This window comes from Dromiciops gliroides, chromosome 6, assembly GCF_019393635.1.
Source record: "Dromiciops gliroides isolate mDroGli1 chromosome 6, mDroGli1.pri, whole genome shotgun sequence".
NCBI classification, from domain to species: domain Eukaryota; kingdom Metazoa; phylum Chordata; class Mammalia; order Microbiotheria; family Microbiotheriidae; genus Dromiciops; species Dromiciops gliroides.
Genome location: NC_057866.1, coordinates 117,191,099 through 117,213,392, shown reverse-complemented (window position 1 = coordinate 117,213,392; position 22,294 = coordinate 117,191,099). Strand labels below are relative to the sequence as shown.

Here is a 22,294-nt window from a genome sequence, read left to right as displayed (position 1 = left end):
TATAGGGAATATTTTTCCCCCTCAGTTTTTATCTGTCAAGCTTCTAAAGGCTTCCTGAAGAAACTAAAAGTGGGGAAGAGGGTGGAGGCTCAAAGGTTTAAATGGAAGTATAACTGGTGATTTGAGGGTGGGAATAATTCAGGAAGAGACCTCAATGTATCTACTGAAATAGCTAAGTATGAGGATGGTGAGGAAGATAAGAGTCAGGAACTCTTTGAGAAAGAAGTGAGCTTTGGAGTCAGAAAGAACTAAGTTCAATCACCACCTCAGAATCATGCCAAGTGACCATGTGCAACTCATTTAAGCTCTCTCAACTTCAATCCCCTCATCTACAAAAAGGGATCAATGGCATTTATGTCACAGGGGTGCTGTGAAATTCTAATGAGGTAACATATGTAAAGTATTTTGCATATCTTTAAAAATGCTATGTAAATATAGTTTATTACCACATAGATGAGGTGATATTTAGTTTAATGAAGAGAAGTCCAAAGGAAAAACTGCTGAATGATGGCACTAGAAATGTCGGGTCCATACTTTGCATTAAGGAACAAGGAATATATATGTGTCTTCATCCTTTTCCAGTGCACTAGTGTGAGAGAGAAATAAGGTACAACTCGCAATGGAAATAGAACCAGGGATGCAGAGGCTTCTAGTGGAAGCTAGATTTTCATAAGAGCAAGAAGATAGAGGCAAGGGAGGGAGTGGCATAAGACAAAGGAAATTTCATTAATAATTGCATGGGTTTCTGTAAGGCACAGTGGAAAGGGTAGATATAACAAACTGAGTAATCTAAGTTTCAGGGATGAGTTGAATGACAGTAAGTGATTGCTATGGGTAGCAGGGAAATGAGTTCTTGCCTAGATTACACATATGTCTGAATAATGGGCTTTCAGAGGGAAAAGAATTTCTTACCCAACAGAATTTGCTTTAGATGCCAGAATTATTAGTTATGTCTGTAATTATATCTTCCCCCTGTAGACTATAAGCTCTTTGAGGACAGGGATGGTTTAATCAGTGTCTTTGTATTTAACCCCAAATTCTTCTGCACATGCAGTGCCTTGCATATTCTAGGGACTCACATTTTTACTTTCACTTGAATTGAATTAGGGGATGTATAGAGCTGAGTTAGGATTGTAGGAGAAGTTCTAGGTAACCTGAAGATAGCATGTACCTACTGGGTGTTTAGAGACCAGAAAGTGGGGTGCCAAATGGGGGGATAAAATTTACCCACGTTGAAAGTTTCCCTGGGGTCCAACTAGCTCAAATAAAGAGGAGGGGAATGCGACAATAAAAAATAAAAAAGGGATGGGGAGAGTTTGGGGGAGGGAAACAAGGAATTAAATAATCTCTATATCAGACTAATTAAAAAAAAACTTTCCCAGGAAAGGTGATACATACATATATGTGTATATATATATATGTATATTTTATTTTTATTAAATGAGGTGAAAGGCAGGAAATATGTTTTTTTTTTCCTAGAGAAAATCCCTTTTGCTTGCACTGCTGCTGACAAGGCTTAAAAAAAAAAAAGGAAACAAACAAACCAACCAGGTTTCAGATGGCTAAATGATTAACTTGGCAAAAGAAGAAGCTGCTGACACACTAATAAGAAGAGATTTATTTGAAAAGGATCCTTTTTGCCTCTGCAGAGGATTATGTAACTTCATGCTACATTTTTTTTTCTAAAATAGATTTGTTAACTCTGAAATAGCTCAGAAGATTGGGAGCTTTTAAAAGCCCTGACAATTATGCAAGGAAGATGTGTAATGCAACATTTTTATCTCCTCACTTGCTTTTCTATAAGTTATCCACTTATATTACACAGCTGTTCACTTCCAAATCTATATAAATTTAAATCTTTTATGCTCTGAACTTCATATTCATATTGACCCCTTGTCTATATGCACACCCAGACACCTATCTTTCATAAGCTATCTTTGAACACCCCTAATTTATCCACATTAAAAATTGTTTTCTTTTCTTTGAGCATTTTTGTAATTATTTCAAATTCTTATAATCCTAAAAGGTCCAAGCTGAAGATATCTGTTTAGTATTCATCATTTTCCTTTAATCTCCCACTTTGTCCTTTTCATTCAGGATTCAAAAACTATCCTTCCCAAATATCTTTACAGGATTAGATGTAGTCAAGATACATGGATGAGGTTGTTTTATGCCCTTGGAAGCAAATCCAGGTCCCCATTAAAGATAGATATGGGAGTATAAGGGTTGATTTTCTCTCCCAAAAATATTATTCCTGCCATATTTTGCCATATCTTTTCTCATTTGATGTAATTAGGTAGACAGCATAAAATATTTTATATGTAATAAGTGTAAATGTCACACACACACACACACATACACACACAGTGCATCATCTATAACAAAAATAACTGGTCATAATAAATCCTAAGAAAAGCATTTGGCCTACCTTAGGAAATTTATGATGGCCTTTTCTCTTAGGGAGCAATAGGGGATCAAATCATTCACAAAGTGAAAAAAACAACAACAACAACATGCTAGAACTAAACCATCATTTTAAAAAATATTTAGCAGAGTAAAGCATTTGAAGTAGATATGTACTTTGCTCTTTCTTTAAAGTACTGATTTTCAAAAGAGTATACTGACTCTTCAATGAATCTGTGATTTCATCCCATATGAGTACTACTCCCTCCAAGATATAATCACCCCTCATCCATGCTTTTGTGTCTTGGGAGACTTTTATCTGTATAGCTGTATAGCCCCGTAAATACTCACAGTAACTACACTCAACATTCTGGGGCCTTCCCTTGGATCACTTGGTATTTCATGGATTCTGATACAGCAGGCAGACTATCCATCAGTTCCTTTTCTCTGTTGCTTCATGACAGATTTACCTCCTTTTTTACCAAGATCTAGGAGGTTTTCATGCAAATGCATATCATTGTCTGGAAAATACGCATTCCTCATACACTTATTTTTTTATATATGAACAGTCATGCCAAACTCTTCTGGATGCAATGTTCTAGGGCATGAAGCAATCAACACAATACATTGACAAATAAGAGTATCTGAAAGTAATTATCTTTTACAAGGAATTCCTTTTCCACCTGGACTTTCTACTAGATGCCTTCTGTGAAAGTCAGAGAATGACTTCTTTTTATATCTCACTTAATATTCACAGTCAAGAGGAACCTATGACAAAGATGCTATCTTTGTTATATATTCAATGAATGGTGCCTTTACAAATAACGTGAAGACCATTTGGCCTGACTCTGAAATCTCTGGGATTCTTTCTCAGGAAACAAGATGGAATTGAGACAATCCCCAAAAAGGGACAAAAACAGCAAAAAAGAAAATGAATCTTAAAAATTTTTAATGTAGACTCAAAAGACACCTTGATTAAGGGATTCTTTTAAGATAGAATTTTGCTCTATTAAATCTATGTATGCATGCAAATTAACATACACATATGCATATGCACATAACAACAAACACAGTAGATTTTTCTTCATGTTTCAATTAACAAAAAAATTTGACTCAACCATGAAAATGTGGTGCCTGTCTTCTAATCATACTTTTGTTAAGGATGTCCTTGAAATGTGTAGATTATTCTCATCAAGTTTTATGGAGATGGGAAAGTAGGCATAGGAGTTAATAAATATTTTACTTATTGTCCTTTTTAGCAATAATGAAGTATCTGGGGTTTTGTTTGTTTGTTTTTTTGGTGAGGCAATTGGGGTTACGTGACTTGCCCAGAGTCACACAACTAGTAAGTGTTAAGTGTCTGAGGCCATATTTGAACTCAGGTCCTCCTGAATCCAGGGCGGTGCTCTATCCACTGTGCCACCTAGCTGCCTGTGAAGTATCTATTTTGACAAGATTTAGTGCATTACATTTTTTCCCAAATAGCTTGAGAATTGCCTCATCAGTGGATTCATTATATTACCTCTAGCAAGACCTCCTCCAAAAATACTTTGTCTAATGCAGCTATTTTCCCCATCTTTGTTTTCTTTATTCCCACTTCTACCTCCAAAAGCATTACATCAGGAACCATGATAGTGGTGTATAATATATGGTGGTTCTACTACCACTGATGGAGAGAAACATTTGTTATACAAATCACAATTAATCTATTACATTTTTCATCTGGTTATTGTGTGCCTTTTAAATTAATCATTAAATGACCTCAGAATGATTTGGGTCAATTAGGTCTTTCAAAAACTTTCTATAAACTTATTTTTCCACTGCTACCTCTCAATGCTGTACAATGTGATAATGCTCATAATCTTCTACTATCTTCCTTTATGGTGTTTCATAAAATAGCATACTTTATAAACTTGATGTTAGGCTTGGGTACTGTAGCTCTCAGATTGGAAATGAGATCACATGCTTGCTAAAGAAGGCAGTTTTTAGTATATTTGGATCTTGTCCTTCTTTTGACTTATATAGGCTAAAATTTGTTCAAAAATGGTGAAAATCTGTGTTGATATCTATTCTTTTATCCAGTTTGTGTTTTTGGCATCAAGTGCTTGTTTAAATCATATAAGTTGAAGTTACTTTATTTTAATACTTTGTATGTGTTTGTATATATTCTTATTTGGTATTTATTTTTGTCATTGTTCTAAACAGCCAATGTCTGCTTGTAAATAGATAGTTGAGTGTAAAATGGTAAAAATTTTGGTAAACAATTGTTTGTTTTTTCTCAGAATATAATTAATTATTTCATATTGTTATTTGGTACTTGCTTTAACAATAACATTTTACCATTAACTACAATTTTAAATTCAATACAAAGATGAAGTAAACTGTAACCTCTGGCTTACCATACCACAGATATCCCTTTCTTTTTATTGAAGCTTAACATTCAATTAATCCCACTTATTCCCCAGTTTGATAGTATTATCCATGGACCACCATCCCTATTGCTCTCTTTTGGTCCTTCCTGAAGTCACATGCCACCTATCTTGTTTCTGTCATTTAAGTAGTACCCTTGAAGGGGAGAATATTATCTCATTCTCCAAGTACTTCCATTCATCAAGTCAACATTTTTTCAACTGACCAATAGGCAAATGGTAAAAGGCAAAAATTTACTCTTTTAAAGGTCATATTTATGAACCTGAGTATATTATGAAGTCTAAAATGGAAAAAAGGAAACTCATTGATATTAATTTAGGTGAACAGCTCAAGCTTTTCCCACAGTCTTCAGCCAGAGCACTGAAGAAAGCATATGACTGCCCATTTACCTAGTGGATGCAGTAATTCAATCACCATGCTAAACTCCCAATAAAGGAAAGAAAAGAAAAAAAATAAAACAGAAAATAAAAGAGTAAATTGTGATTGAAAATGGACATAAAAAAAAGGAAAAACACCTTCTCTACTGCCTCTGAAGGAGGGAGGGAGGGAGGGAGGGGAAGGAGAGGAGGGAGGGGAGGGAGGGAGAGAGAGAGAGAGAGAGAGAGAGAGAGAGAGAGGGAGAGGGAGAGGGAGAGGGAGAGGGAGAGGGAGAGAGAGAGAGAGAGAGAGAGAGAGAGAGAGAGAGAGAGAGAGAGAGAGAGAGAGAGAGAGAAGGTTGAAGCAGGGGACAGACAGGGACAATGAGAGGCAGCTAGATGGCCCAGTAGTTAGTGTGTTGGGCCTGGAGTAAGGAAGACCTGAGTTCAAATCTGGCATCAGATACTCACTAGTTGTGTGGCAACTGGGCAAGTCACTTAACCTCTGTTTGCCTTAATCCACTTGAGAAGGAAATGGCAAACCACTCCAGCAGACCACTACAGTATCTCTGCCAAGAAAACCCCATGGATGTTATGGTCCATAAGGTTGCAAAAAGTTGGATGTGACTGAATGATGAAACAACAAGAATAGGAGACAGAGAGTGTGAGTGTATGTGTGAATGAGGCACAGTAGATAGATAGCCTGTCTTTGAATCAGGTACTCAGGTTTTTAAGTCCAGCTTTTGACAGATGCTGACTCTATAATACTAGGCAAGTCATTCAGCCTTTCAGTAATCCAGGCAAATCTTTAAACCTGTAAATTGCAGAGCAGGTGTCAATATGCATTAGTAGAAGATTCCTTCACTATAAGTTTCCTATAGCAAAGAGATAACAGTTCATACTACCACCTCCAAATTACAAATATACTCATATGCATACATAAAGCTTATATGCGGGTGTGTATCTGTTTCTATTCAGATTTGTGATTTCATCTGTATAGGGAATTTAAATTCAATCCAATAGACATCTATCAAGTACCTATTATGTGTCAGGCATTGTGCTAAATGCTGAGGATACAAAAAGAGGCAAAAGATAGTGCCTGCTCTTAAGGAACTTACAATATAAGGAGTGACACAGAATGGAAACAAATTTGTACAAAGCAAACTATATACAGGATAAATAGGAACTAAAAACTTAAAAGAGGGAAGGCACTAGAATTTAGAAGGTTAGGGAAAACTTCCTGTAGGAGGTAGGATTTTAGTTAAGAATAAAAGAAATCTGGGACGCAAAGGAGGCTCCTCTTCCCCTTTTCCCATGCATTCCTCTTCCTCTTATCTCTGGGTCTGGATTGTAACAAGCAGGTTACTCTGACCTCACATACGTGCGTTTTTCTCTTGGGTAAATCATAATAACAGTACATCCTGCTTTTGTACATTTTTGTGCTGATGTAAGATAAAGATAAACCTCTGATGCATGAATTCCTTTGTTTAAGATGACTATATAAAGGAGAAAAAGACTTGCAATAAACGGCACTTGCTTCACATACGCTGGTGTCCATTTTCTCTGTTCTTTTTAGATTCCTCGCTGGTCACGACAAGGTGGTGCAGTAGATAAAGCACCAGCCCTGGATTCAGGAGGACCTGAGTTCAAATCTGGCCTCAGACACCTGACACTTACTAGCTGTGTGACCCTGTGCAAGTCACTTAACCCTTATTGCCCAGCAAAAAAATAATAATAATAATAAAAGAAGTCAGGAAAAATCAGCATTCTGGTATGAAATTCCTTCTACCATGACAATCAGCAATTCATCTGAAGCTTCTTGTCTGAGAACTTCCTGAGATCAAGTAACTTGTCTACAGTTACACACAAGGACTGTGTGGTAGAGGCAGGACTTGAACCCAAGTCATTCTGACCCTAAGCAGCTTTGCCGCTTGTTCTCTCTCTGGCTCCTACTCCCCCATGTCTTATCTGTTTCTTTGCATCTTTCATATATCTCTAATTATGTATTTAGATTTGAGGAGACAGATTCAATTGAGAGATAATCTGTGTATATTTTTATAATTCTATTGGTGCATATAGTTGATTTTGATGCAATGCAGTTTTCTATCTCCTCTCATCCAAAATGAGGTGGAAATATGACAGCAGATAAATTCAAGGACCAATAGCACTGTTTGAACTGGTCAGCCTGCACCTTAAATGTAAAAGGGATTAATGCTCTTATCGAGCTCCCTTAGTGATAATGCCCTTCCATCAGGTTTCCATGGGACTGATAGCATATCAGATGCCACACATGGCAAAGATTAGTGTGCAAAGCCCAACATTAACTTTTATAAGATTATATATAAGTGAATGCTTTCAGGCTAGAGGTTGTAGAATATCAAAGTTTAAATGGAGTAGGCATCTTTTTTTCCTACTTCTGGTCTTTAGTTGAATTAATCAGCTTTCCCCATGACCCTACTCCTCTGTAGAATAATGTAATAAGCTCTTTGAATCTACATTATTTTTTTACCAGGATACCTAAGTACCATTCAAGTGCTCCAGGACACTGGATGAACACACTTTTTTTTTCATGTATATGTTTCTATAACAGAGAGATACACTAAGATAACCAGAATTTAAATGGGTCATCTTAAAAAGAGTAAGGAAGCATAGAAAGGAACCTGGGTTGGAGCACTGGCTCTGGTATTCAATAATGAATGACTCTAGGCTGGTGAAGTACACACTGTGGACCTCTGCTTTCTCATCTTTAAAATGGTGATTAAGATATGCAGTTTGTTCCAGGACTACAAAGGGGTTGGGAAGGGTAGCATTGGAATTGCCATTGCCAATGCCTATAGTCAGGAGATGAAATACTGTATTGGAGGAACAGTCAGGAGGCCAGTATCACTAGATCATATAGTACATAAGGGTAAGTAAGGCTTAAGAGGACTAGAAAGGGAGGAAGGGGCCAGGGTATGAAAGACTTTGAATGCTGAACAGAGGATTTTACATTTGATCCTGCAGGTAACAGGGAGTCACTAGGATTTAGTGAATAGGGAAGTGATATAGTTGCACATGAGTTTTTATACAATCAGTTTGACAGTTGAAAGGATGGATTAGAGTGGGGAGAGACTTAGATTTGGGCAACATTTCAATGGAGGATTGACGAAATAATTTGGTGTAAATACAAGTACATAAGCAAAGATCATACCAGAAAATGCTTACTTTTTTTTCCTTCAAAACAAAGGCCTGGTAATAGATGTTATCTAAGGTATTTTCCTGCTCTAGCATTCTGTGATCTGCAAAACTTTTATCCAAAACATAGTTAAAACAGTGAAAGGGAAAAAACATTTAGTCCCTTTAAGAAAAGTGATTTTCTTCAAGAAGGCAGCTGTAAAATTGCTGTGGCTAGCAGGTAGAGGCTACACAATGCAGGGTTTAGTTAAAGGACTCATTTCACCACTGATTAGCTATTCAGGGTTCTGGCGGTCTGGCTGTTCTGACAGAGTAAGAGCAGAAAGCCAAGTTCCCCTGGGAAAGCTGGGCTACAGAGAAACAATCCTAGCAGTAGCCAAGGCTGAATGCAAGGAGCCTCCTGGAGCAGCCTTGCTTCCTGTATAGGTAGGTCTTTAGAAAGCAATAGCTCAATTAACAAAGCAGGGAGGGAGTGACTAGAAGGGTTTTTAGGCCTTAGTCTGTTAAGACCAGCAGCTTGCTGGCTTTGACAAGCTTCAACCAGAGATTTTTGAAGGTCAAAGGATTTCCCAAGAGAATGAAAGAGAAACCAGACGTAAGTGAAACTGGTATCAGTTAACAGAACAACACATTTTGCCTATCTTTATTTCTTTTAAATCTCACCTCATTGTTTTTTGGGGGGATTGAGGTAGGAAGGAGAGCAAAGGTCGCCACCTCCGCCCTGCCTCCTCTATGTTGTGGCAATAAGTGACTCCTTGAGGCACCAGGAAAGCTTCAAGGGTTATTTATGTGGCCCTGGTCAGGTGGCAAAGGCATGATGGGAACTGAAGCGAATTTACTCATCACAAGTTCTAGGAGGGTGGTGGATTCTTGCTGAGTGGGGCAGAGAGGAGTAAAGTTGACAAAACAGTCGTAAACATAAGGAACTCTTCTGTGGGCCAAATGGTTGTAGCAATGGGCCTAACTATTAATGCATTGCTTAGTCCTAATTATGTTGGCAGGGCAGTCCCAACAAAGAGTTATGGCATTCCCGCTGAGTAAAAGGAAAAGTGTGCCATCAGATGGAACACCAGCCTTGAAGTCAGGAAAACCTGAGATGATGACCTACCCCTATACAGAAGTATCACTTAATCTCTTAGTGCCCTGAATGAACTAAGATAATAATTAAAAATAAATTGCTCATTGGTATGGGGAAATTTCCATAATCATGAAGCTGGTTATAAAGAAGAAAAATACGAAAATAAATTTCTTATAGCAGAACAAAAGTAGAGGGGTAACAAATAGCAAATGTGGAGGCAAAGAGAAATAGCAGCCTTGTAGAAAAGCAAAGATTCACAGTCAGTTTCTGAGAGATGGAACCATTAGGGGGCTATTCATGATATAACCTTGGAGAATACAGTATCCTAGGAGCATGAACTGTCCAGAGAGAGTTCCCTCTTCCACAAATATTATAGGAATTTATAGAAGACTACTTCTGGAAAGGAGGAATTTTCCTGTCTTATTTACTTTGCTAGTCAGTTTATAATTCCTGATCTATTGCTAGAATATATGTTGGGTGGGAGCTTGAGCTATATTAAGTAAGATATTCCAGAGCTACATGGTACCTATGGTACATAATTATATTTTTAGAGGGGGAAATTATAAAAGTCAAGTATGAATGTCTCACATATTATGATTCTGATAATCATTTTAATCTATGAAGGATCAGGGGCAGCTAGGTGGTACAGTGGATAAAGCACCAGCCCTGGATTCAGGAGGACCTAAGTTCAAATCTGACCTCAGACACTTGACACTTACTAGTTGTGTGACCCTGGGCAAGTCACTTAACCTCCCTTACCCCACAAAAATAAAAACAAACAAACAAACAAAAACCAAACAAAATCTATGAAGGATCAATATGTATTCCTAGGATATTTCTGCCATACAAAGGGTTCTGGTTAGGATCAGATTCTATGATTCCAAATGGCATGCAAAAGAAGACATCATTCTGAGGGAGAAGGCAAAGTGAACAATGTTTAAAGGTACTGTCCAGGGACAGGGCATTAGAATACACCTTGGTCACTGCTTCAGGAAACCAGATTTCAACCATATGATAAGCTTGTTCAATTCAATTCAATGTAATTCATTAACTATTTATTGAGTACCTGCTCTGTGCCAAGCACAGGAGTTTTAAAAAACAGGCTCCTTCCTGATGAAGATGTTATCAGGTGATTCAAAAGGTCTACATCAGGATAACCAGAACCAACAATCAGAAAGCTAGAACAAGGCCAGCAGTAATGACAGCTCAGATGTCTACTAGAGATGTGGCCTTGAGCATGTCAGTCCAAGTGAATCCATGCATCTTCATCTGTAAAATGGAGATAATCATTTTCATACAATCTACCTCAACGAGATATTTTGAGAAAAATACTTTTGTAAACTTTAGAGTACCAGGTAAATGTTAGCTATTGTCACCACTTAAATTCTTCAATGGAATTATCATCTTTCTGATGTATTTATTCTTCCTTTCTATCTATTTTTACATTGAAGTCACCATATACTACTAAAGTATATGTTGTCTTGGTTTGCAAAAACTTTTATATCCTTGAAACAAAGATATAGACACACGAGCTATGATTATCTTCAGGGCAATCTTTGCTAATATTCAAAATGAGCATTTCAATGATGAAAGTGAAAGTATCTTACATAACTATATTTTTCTTGCCTTTCTTTACACGATTGCTACAGCAACTGTAGCACCTAGCTGTCCTACAGTATATTATGTAACAAATACTTCTTTTTCATAATTTCAACAATCAATCAAGTGTTATTCTAGTGTTTATAGCAGGTACAAGAGATCATAAAATTTGGTTGATAACCTTTGTGGTGAAATCACATTTCAGAGTCCTAGTCTAGGGATAAGTGGCACAGTGGATAGAGCACTGGCCCTGAAGTTGGGAGAACTGAAGTTCAAATCTCACTTGATATACTTACTAGCCATGTGACCCTGGGCAAGTCATTTAACCCTAATTGCCTTAAACATCCAGGGCAATCTCCATTCATCCTAATTGATGACTGAGCCCAGATAGCTCTGGAGGAAAGAGTGAGGTTGGTGACCTCGCATAGCTGTCCCTCACTTAAATCCAATTCACTGCAAGTTGTGACATCACCCTGATGTCATGGTCCTCTTCAAGTATGAAAGACAAACAACAATAACAACGACAACAGTCTAGGGGTATATTGGCTACCACATAGTGGTATTTAGACTAAATGCAGGTAGATTAAATGCCTATACTCCATAGTGAGTCACCCAGGCAAGTTGGTCCCTTTCACTTATACTATGAAATAAATGACCTCTATACAAGGTCTCAAATTTCGGCTTTTTGGAACTTTTTATTATTCTTTTACTACCATAGATTCTTCCAGAATAAGAAGTGCTATGTGATTCATAAGTTGGATAGTCAGCCTTAATTATCCTACTACAGTGATGAAACTAACTAGCACCAATGACTACATTTGCCTTTTCAAGGAGAATGTATATGCTATCCTACCACTTAGCTGCAACTTCCCTGTATCTGAGATATTTTTATTAGAAGAATCTAAATATTGATTTAGTTCAGCCCCTCCAAAATATCAATCCACTATTCTATAGACACAAATTTCACATTGAGAGAGATATTGATATTTAGAGAAGACCCCCAAACTGTATGATTCCAAACATCTTTTGTCCTTCCATTATTCCACTACGTTACCTGCAGAAATAAAGGATTACTCAGGGCTGAAGATCATTCTGTATTTTTTTGTTTCACTGATTGATTTGATTAATTATCTCATTACTTAATGTTCACCTACTGGTGATGAATCTCTCCAAACTTAGCTTGGTTGGTCCTTGAAGAGCAGACTCAGTCTGCTGCCAATATGATACTCAGAACCCCTCAAGCATAGTTAAACCCACCAGAGTTTGTGGTCCACTAGTATAGTTTTCAAGAACCCAGCATTGCTTCCATGCCATGAAAACTGTGGACTTTTGGCTACCATCACCATCATCCTCATCATCTTCATCTTCATTATCATTAGAATATTTAAGGAAAGGCACAGATGAGAGTTGTGCAAAATTCTAAAAAAACACATGGAAAAATTGCAATTGTCTTTACTTTGAGAGGATAACCACAGGGATGGTTATTTATATGGATGAGAACACATCCACTAAAGTAGTATTGTGGAAAATTATTTTTAATAAGTTTAAACCAACTCCATTTCTTCCTGAAGCCTTCATAGAAGCCTATTGACTCCACTCGGTTAGAAATTAAGAGAGCCTTTACTAAAAGGCTAGATGTGTCTTAGCAAAAAAATCACACATCAAAGCAAAAACTTTGGGAGGATGCTACCTCACACAAATGCCCTGTCCACTTGGCAGAAGTGATAGGAATCATCAGTCCAAAGCCACAGAGCAAATAACCCATTTGATTATTTGCTCTTAATTGCAGCCTCTAGGCTAACAAATCCTGCCTATTGGAATAGCAGCAAATGGCACACACAACACCCACAGAAGAAACTCTTTTTACCATAATGCCATCACAAAGGCGACCTATTTTGAAGTATTTCATTATTATAAAATGATTACATTTTAAAATTCTAATTACAAACAAGTACTATTCAAAAGAATATAATCTAGATGATCAGGAACTTCTCTCCATAAGAGTAGCATCCACCACTCCAAAGTGAGTATTTCTTTTGAGCTATACTTTGCTTTTAGCTATGCATTGTTTACTCATTAGACACTGTTAAATGGATGAGCAAGCTTTGAAGTCCTGAGGAGTTGTTGCTAGCCTGAGTTGTCAGGTGAAATAACCTAAAACAAAGAATTATTAACGACCAAATTCCACCAGTTACTTGACAACAAACTCAATGAGAGGTTAAGGAAGCCTTTTCGCCATGGAGTGCATTAAGAGTGCACTTCAGGGACATAGAGAGAAAGACATTTTCCATTTCCACATTTCACTTTACTAAAAGTTCTCTTTTGTTACAGCACAATGAACTGAATACTTCTGGAAAAAAACTAAATCTGATGGATACTTTTGGGATTTCTTAAAGGGAGTGTGGGGTGAGCCATGAGGGTGAGGAAAGAAATCAGGCAATTCAGTAAGAAACACTTCAACATCTAAGACCAGTCTTTGCTATGAATCAGGCAGATAATAATTCATGACTGTGCAGATGACCTTGAAATCTTTAAAATTCTGGTGTTTTTAATGAATATTTTCACCAAAAAAATTATTATTTTAATGCTATTCACTAATAATGACGCTATTCTTTTTTTGCAGATATCATATAGTATTGAATTAGGGTATATTGTCAACATACGTAGATGCATTGAATGCTAGAAGGTCGTGTTCTCTGTCATCCCTCCTACCAACTGAGAATAGGAGGCTTTTGCCATCCTGATTTACATTCTTAGGAAAATGGCTCTTGCCTTATTTTACCTGTAATTTTCCTTAAGTACAGAGGTGAACATGTGGAGTGCCCTACTCAATAAATTCTACTGTCTTCCTTTTGCCTTTAGGATAAAATATAAACTCCTCTTTACAGCTTTTAAAGCCCTCCATAAATTAGAGCTCATCTATCTTTCCAGCTTCATTAAAAGCTACCACTAACCCATCCCCAACCATCCTTATGCTCTCTGTTTCAGTCAAACTGACCTGTTTTCTGTCCTTCACAGAAGACACTCTTCCATTCTTGTGCCTTTGCTTGGCTACCTAACATGTTTGTAACAAAATCATATGAAATGAGAAACATGCAAATTTAGAGCCACTGGCCTCCTGATTTTTCCTACAGATAATATGTGCCCTACCTGTGAGAGAGTCTTCCAAACATGTATAGGTATAATCAGCCACAGCTAGACACACTGTATGTTGACCCTGACATCACAATGTCATTCTGTTCCTGTTTGAACATGAAAGACAAACAACACACAAGGCAATCACTCCTTACCACCACCTCATAAAGCCCTCTGTTCCTTTAAGATGTCATAATCACCTTCCTTAGCATGAAGCGCCTCCCTCCACTGGTAGTGACTTCCTTCCCAAACTACTTTATATTAACTATTTTGTATAGATTTGTGTTAATTAACTTAGTATTTATACCATATATGTTAACATGCATTTGTTTTCCCCCATTAACATATATGCTTATTACAAAGAGGAATTACTTCATTCTTTGGTATTTTATCTCCAGTACCTAGCACAGTATCTGGCTCATAGTAATTCCATAAACATACTTTTTGATTGGTTGACACCATGAAGATCTCAGAAATAATAAGAAACTAGGAGTTGCTCCTGTGTGTGGAGAAAAAGAATGGGCCACTGGGATGTTACAGCCAACAGAAGTGAAAGTTTTTGGGATCTGTAGTCATAGTTTTAGGGTTAAAACAGGCAGATAAATGGCAAACTAGATGGATTTCAGGACTGAGAGTTAGGAAAACTTGAGTTTAAATCAAGCCTTATATCCTAGCTGTGTAATCCTGGGAAAGACACGACTTCTGACAGTCTGTTTCCCTGTCTTTAAAAATGTGGGTAATAATACCCACCTAGATCACAGGATTGCAATGAGGATGAGATATCTGCAAAGCATTTTTAAAAGCTGAGAGAACTACATAAATATTAGTTACTATTATTGTTAGCATCATCATTACTATTAAGAAGGTATGCTGACAACATGACTAATGCAGAAACATGTTTACTGTCATTGTACATATATAACCTATATCAGATTGCTTGCTGTCTTGGTGAAGGGGGAGGAAAGGGAGGGACAGAAGAAAATTTGGAAATAGAAATCTTATAAAAACAAATGATGAAAATCCGGCCTCAGACACTTAACACTTACTAGCTGTGTGATCTTGGGCAAGTCACTTAACCCCAATTGCCTCACTAAAAACAACAACAACAACAACAACAAAATGATGAAAACTATCTCTACATGTAACTAGAAAATAATAAAATACTTTTATGGGGGGCAACAAGGTGACACAGTGGATAAAGCAATGGTTCTGGATTCAGGAGGACCTTTTAATCCTTTAAATCTGGCCTCAGACACTTGACACTTACTAGCTGTGTGACCCTAGGCAAGTCACTTAACCCTCACTGCCCTACCAAAACATCCCCAAAGAAAACAAAAAACCTTTTATTATAAAGAAGAAGGTGTGCTGAACAATGCTTAAGACCAAGGACTGAATGGAGATTGGGAAAATTTAAGCTAAACACTAGGAAAAAAAAATTCTGAGGTTTGTTACATAAAAATGTTAAGAAGTTTCCTTAAAAGGAAAGAATAAATTAAAGAATTTAAAGTGTTAATAGGAGAGTTTTCCCAGAGGCAGATAAGGTGTGTTTGTGTTTGTATGTATATATAGGTGTATATACATACATATATTTGTGTACATATATAAACATATATAAATGAAATTAGTCAACTGAATGTCCTACTCTGCACAATATGAATTCTTGATTCATGTGGCTACTTACATATGGAAAAGTAGGTTGATTGTGGCCATGAACTTCTCTCTAGTACTTCAAGAATCACTGAAATCAGCATAATATCATGTATCAACAGAAGCATCTGGAAGACTTCATCATCAATATTAGGGATCCCTAAAGTAGCATTTATCAACTTATTTTTAATAATAATTGTATTTCAATTTAGATGGTGTTTACTTTGTAATCTTATGTATTTTATTTTATACTTTTGTTTTGTTGTGGTGGTGATGGTGAGTTTTTGGGGGTTTATTTGCAGGGCAATAGGAGTTAAGTGACTTGCCCAGGGTCACACAGCTAGTAAGTGTCAAGTGTCTGAGGCCAGATTTGAACTCAGGTCCTCCTGAATCCAGGGCCAGTGCTTTATCCACTACACCACCTAGCTGCCCCCTTATTTTACACTTTAAAAAACATTCTGAGAAGGGGTCTATAGGCTTCACCAGATTGCCATGACAAGAAAAAAGACAAAAAAACAAACCCAACACAGCAACAACAAAAATTTAAGAACCCCTTACCCACAGAGAGGTAGCTCTGGATTTTCAAATAACATATGAGAAAGCACATACTCTAACAGGTTGCACCAAGCTGTGAAGGCAATTAGCACAGTTCCTGTGATAGACTGTGTCAGCTTTTCAAGCATCCAGCCTAGATACTCTTAGAAAGATTCCTCTGCAGTAGACTGGCTGCTAGGTATCAAAATTTTGGCCATGATGACTCATGCAACAACAACAACAATAAACATTAAATGTTTCTCAAGATCTCATGTGGTTCCTTAAATATAAAATATTGTTTGGTGCTTAACATCCTTCATAGCCTCCCCACCTTTCTAGTCTTTTTACATCTTGTCTCCTATACACGGCTAGGAGTTATACTGTTCTCCTTCCTGTTCCTCAAATAACACACTCCATCCCCCGATCCTGGGTATTTTAGTTGGCTGTCGCACATGCCTAAAATGTTCTGTCTCCTCATCTCTGACAACTGGCTTCCCTAGATACCTTCAAGCTCCAGCTAAAATCCCCCCTTCTAGGAAGCCTTTCCCAATGCCCTTTAATTGTAGTGTCTTTGCTCTATTGATTATCTTTAATTTTTCTGATATATAAATTATTTGTACGTAGTGGTTTGCTTGTTGTCTCCATCATTAGATTATGAACTTATTAGTAAATATCTATTTACTGATTAATTAGCCCCTTGTATTGGCACAGTGAAGGTGGCAGAGGAGAGAGAGAGGAAAAAAAAAGATATTAAGAATTCCAGTGTTCAGACTATCTGTAAATATTAATTGAACTACTGGTGCTCTAAATTCAAGGTTTTTGTACAACGAATAAGTCGATAAACTATTGGAGGAAATCAACCAAATTTATTTTGATTTTTATATCTTTGCTATGAGAAAAAGTGTTGTCTAGTCTATGGAGGACATGCCTTGGAGCCATAAGGCCTTAGTTCAAGTCTTGTCTATGACATATACTAATTGTGAAACTATGGACAAGTTTCTTAAATCCTCAATGTCACCATAGATTCCTAAGAACTATAAAATACAGATGAGTTGCCAATTTCTACCAGTGAAGAGACCCCAATACTGATGAAATCAGATATGTGAATAACTCCATTCCCCCTCTTTTTTTTCCTCTCTCTCTCTTTTTTTAAAATGAAACCAGAATACCTAAAGAAGTTTTAGCCTAATGGAAAAATTAGCTTCTGGGTTATCATTAAAGCACTGAAAAAAGGCAAACAAAGTTGATGATAGAGTTGGTTTTATCATGTGCACAAAGCCAAAAGGAAACTTTGCTTCACGGCATACTCGATTATTGAATCTTGAAGTATTACTGATAAGCATAAGAGAAAAAAAGGAATAGCATAAAGATAACTTCCCATTTTGTTTATCTTTTGTAGAAAATAAAATAGAGAAATTTTACAAAGATATTTGCAAAACTTCTTCAGGCCAAATCAGCTTATACCTTAAGTCTTTATAACATTAAAAAGAATGTAGACAAAGGGAAGAATGGGGAGAGGATAAGTCAAAATTATATCAGTTATTATTTTAATAAATCCTAAGGTCTCTTGATTATTTGAAATCAGTTTTTAATACCACAAATACCATCTTCAAGAAGAGAGTACAAAATGATTTAGACACTGGAAAATATCATTAAAAATTGACTCCAACAACACACAGGAAGCAGTCAATTGCCAGTGCAGAAGACATTTACAAAACAGCTACTGAATGTATCTCAATCAAACAATTCACAAGTTAGACCTAGTGTCAAAATCAACCTCATATCAAAATAAAACAGATGATAAGCAATGTCCAATTACAACAGCTCCAGCCTAATCTGTTTCAATAAGCTGCTGATTCTGAAAACTGGGAAAGAGACAAAAGTCATTTATTCTGAGTATCATCTCCTAGTAAAGTTTAACTATTACAAAACAGTTACCACAACAAAGGAATCAAAAGACCCAGGGAATTCTTAGTCAGCAGATAGTGGACTTCTTTGCCAAATAAAAAAATAAGGCAGCCAAAGGCAATCCTAGTTGAGTACATAAGCACATTTTCAAAATATGATGGAGGGCAGAAGCTTATGGGGAATATCACCTCAGAAAACAGTAAAAAAAACAGTGAAAGTGAAAGTCTACAGAAAGCTTGTCAAGAGGCCCAACTAAGCTCAATTATCACCAGAACATTTGTAGATACCACTGGCAAGAAGACAATGAACAAATGCAACTTGCCAGCATTTCTACAGAGATTTATTATCTTCATTGATTATAGTGGAATTGCCATATTCAGAATCTAATTCCTCAGTGGCCAATGCATTATATAAAAACATAGAAGTGTCTCTTAAGACGAAGCCAGAAAGAAAGGTCAAGTTATTCCAACAATGTTGGCAAGTCAAAACAGAATTCAGTATACAATCCAAACTAAAGTGGAAGAGAAAAATACATTAAAGCTAACAAAAAGGGGCACCTCCACCAATCTGAATATCTTTCTCAGCATCATTTGCTGGATCTTAATTCATCCCCTGATACATTAGCATTACTGTCTCCCAGTACTCTCTTTTGGACCTTCTCATATCTCTCTATACCCTCTCCTTTGGTGAACTCAATAAGTCTCACAGCCTCAGGTATGCTCTCTATGCAAATGACTCCTAAATCTGTATATTCATCAATAACTGGGTCCCACATTGGCTATGGTACATAGATAGCAATATTAATATCTTCTCAGAACTTTATCTTGTACATGCTTCAAGCACAACATATACAAATGGTCTTCTTTCCTAAAATTTCTTATCTAATTGTCCTATTTCTGCTGAAGTCAACATGATACTTCTAGTCACCCTCCCAACCATCCATCTCACACTTTAAGTGACACACATCCATTTTGAGGTTTACATAACACAATATATCAGCTACCTCATTTTATTTACTGAACAACTCTCTGAAGTAGGTGCTAATAAATGCCCCCTCCCATTGTTTTGTTTTGTTTTTACAGATGAAGACTTAGGCTAAGAAAGGTGAAGTGACTTTCCAAAGGTCACACAGCTAGAAAGCACTGGAGGAAGGACTTGGAACCCAAGTCTTCTTTCCTCCAAGGTCCTGGCTTGCCACTGTGTTGTTGCTTGGTTTGAACCATTTGTTGAATTTTGTTGAACTGAAGTGCCGACTAATCACCTGACAAAAAGATAGGCAAATAATACACAAGACATTTTTTTCCAATAACATCATAAAATGGGAACTCTGTTAGAATAATAGGATTAAAATAAGAGAATCAAAGAAGCTCAAAGTTGGAAGTGACCAAAGAGGCCATTTAGCCCAACCCAAAGCTGAAACAGTTCCCTCCATAACCAATGATCGTCCATGGTTTTGTTGGGGGGGGGTGTTGTTTGTTATTTTGTTATTTTGTTTGTTTCCCACCCCCCCCAGGGCAATGAGGGTTAAATGACTTGGCTTGGGTGACACAGCCAGTTAGTGTAAAGTGTCTGAGGCCAGTTTTGAACTCAGGTCCTCCTGAATGCAGAGCAAGGGCTTTATCCACTGTACCATCTAGCTGCCCCCATAAGAGTTTTTTGCTTTGTTTTTTTTTTAATTAATTAATTCATTCATTTAATTTAGCATTTTCCCCTAGTTACATGCAAATAAAACCAAATATTTTCACATTGATTTTTTAAAAACTTTGTGTTCCAAATTTTCTTCCTCCTCCCCTCCCCTCCCCAAGAAATCAAGCAATTCAATATAAGTTATACATGTGTAGTCATGCAAAACATCTCCACATTAGTCCGGTTGTGAAAGAAAACAAACAAAATTACTTTAGAAAGAGCAACTATCAAAAAATTATACTTCAATCTATATTCACATACCACCAGTTCTTTCTCTGTAGATGATTTGCATTTTTCATAAATCCTTCTGATAGCATCCTGCTTATCATTTCTTTCACATTTACTATTACTAACTGTATTAACCTCCATTCTATCTGCCCCCGCCTTGATATTTACTCAATTTTCTATCTTCTTTCACCCCATCCCTCCTCAAAAGTGTTTAGGTTTTTAATGCCCCCTCCCCCAATCTGCCCTCCCTTCCTCTGCCTCTCCCTACTTATCACATTCCCTTCCCATTTTCCTTCAAGGTAAGCTATATTAATATACCCACTTGGGTGTGTATGTCATTTCCACTTTGAGCCAATTCTGATGAAAGTAAGGCTCACTCACTCCCCTGCTCCATCCCCATCTTCCCCTCCACACCATAAGCTTTTTCCTGTTTATTTTATGTGAGCTACTTTACCCCAGTCCAATTTTTCCTTTCGTTTTCTTCCAGTGCATTCATCTTACCCCTTAACTTTAGTTTAAAGATGTCACCATGGATCACCTAGGTGACACAGTGGACAAAGCACCAGCCCTGGACCCAGGAAGCCCCAAGCCCAAACCTGGCCCCAGACATAAGCCACCTGCCTGCCCCACCAAAAAAAAAAAAGATAAACAAAAAAGATGCTTTACAGATATCATCCCATCATATTCAATTCACACCTAGGCCCTCTGTCTAAGTATATTCCTTTCAGCTGCCCCAATACTGAGAAAGTTCTTAAGAGTTCAAAGTATCATCTTCACATGTAGGAATGTAAACAGTTTAATCTTTTAACATCCCTCATGATTTCTTTTTCCTGTTTATCTTTTCATGCTTCTCTAGGGTCTTGTATTTGAAAGTCAAATTTTCTATTCATTTAAGTTCTTTTCATCACAAATGCCTCAAAGTCCTCTTTTTCCTCAAAGTCCCATTTTTTCCCCTGAAATATTATATTCATTTTTGCTGGGTAGGTGATTCTTGGTTGTAATCCCAGTTCCGTTGCCCTCTGGAATATCATATTCTATGCCCTCCAGTCCTTTAGTTTAGAAGATGCTAGATCTTATGTTATCCTGATTATAGGTCTGTAGTACTTGAATTTCTTCCTTGTAGCAGCTTGCAACATTTTCTTCTTGCCCTGGGATCTTGGCTATAATATTCCTGGAAGATTTCCTTTTGGGATCTCTTTCAGTAGGTGGTCAGTGAATTCTTTCAATTTTGATTTTACCTTCTGCTTCTAGAATATCAGGGCCATTTTCCCTGACAATTTCTTAGAAGATGATGTGTAAGTTCCTTTTTTATCATGGTTTTCAGATAGTACAGTGATTTTCAAATTATCTCTCCTTGATCTATTTTTCAGGTCAGCTGTTTTTCCAAGAAGATGTTTCATTTTGCCCTCTATTTTTATTCATTTGGATTTACTTTATTGTTTCTTGATTTCTCAGGAAGTCATTAGCTTCTATTTGCTCTATCCTAATTTTAAGCAATGATTTTCTTCAGAGAGCTTTTCTATTTCCTTATCCATTTGGTCAATCTGACTGTTAAAGCTGTTGCCTTTTTTGTCATGACCCTCCTGCATCACTCTCATTTACCTTTCCATTTTTCCTTTACCTCTCTTACTTTTCCCTCTAACTCTCTTACTTTATCCTCAAAGTCTTTTTTGAGCACTTCCATGGCCTCAGACCAATTAATATTTTTCTTGGAAGCTTTGGATGTAGGAGTTTGACTTTATTATTTTCTTCTGAAGGTGCATTTTGATTTACCTTGTCACCAAAGAAACTTTCAATGGTCCACTGCTGCTTCTGCCTGCTCATGTTGCCCACCTATTTCTTGGCTTTTAACTCCTTCTTAAAGTGGAGCACTGCTTCTAGGACGCGCTGTTCCAAACTTCAGGAGGTCCCAGGTAGTATGATTTAACGAGCGGCTTGTTCTCAGCCCACCTGGCCTGTAAGTAACAACATGCCAGCTTTCTCTTTAGCCTGGAAGAAGAAATCTGACTGAAATCTGATTCTCTGTAGTTGTGAGCATGGCGTACCTGTGCCCTTCCCCCACTGGATTGATGCCACTCAAGTCCACTTCATGAGCAGCACAACAGAGCTCCACCTC

The 22,294-nt window shown here is 37.2% G+C and overlaps 1 pseudogene; it reads right to left on the bottom strand.

The window, feature by feature from the left end:
- The window catches only part of LOC122732067, a 185,667-nt pseudogene extending 163,665 nt beyond the window's left edge, over nucleotides 1-22,002 (bottom strand).
- Between the last annotated feature and the right edge of the window lie 292 nt (nucleotides 22,003-22,294).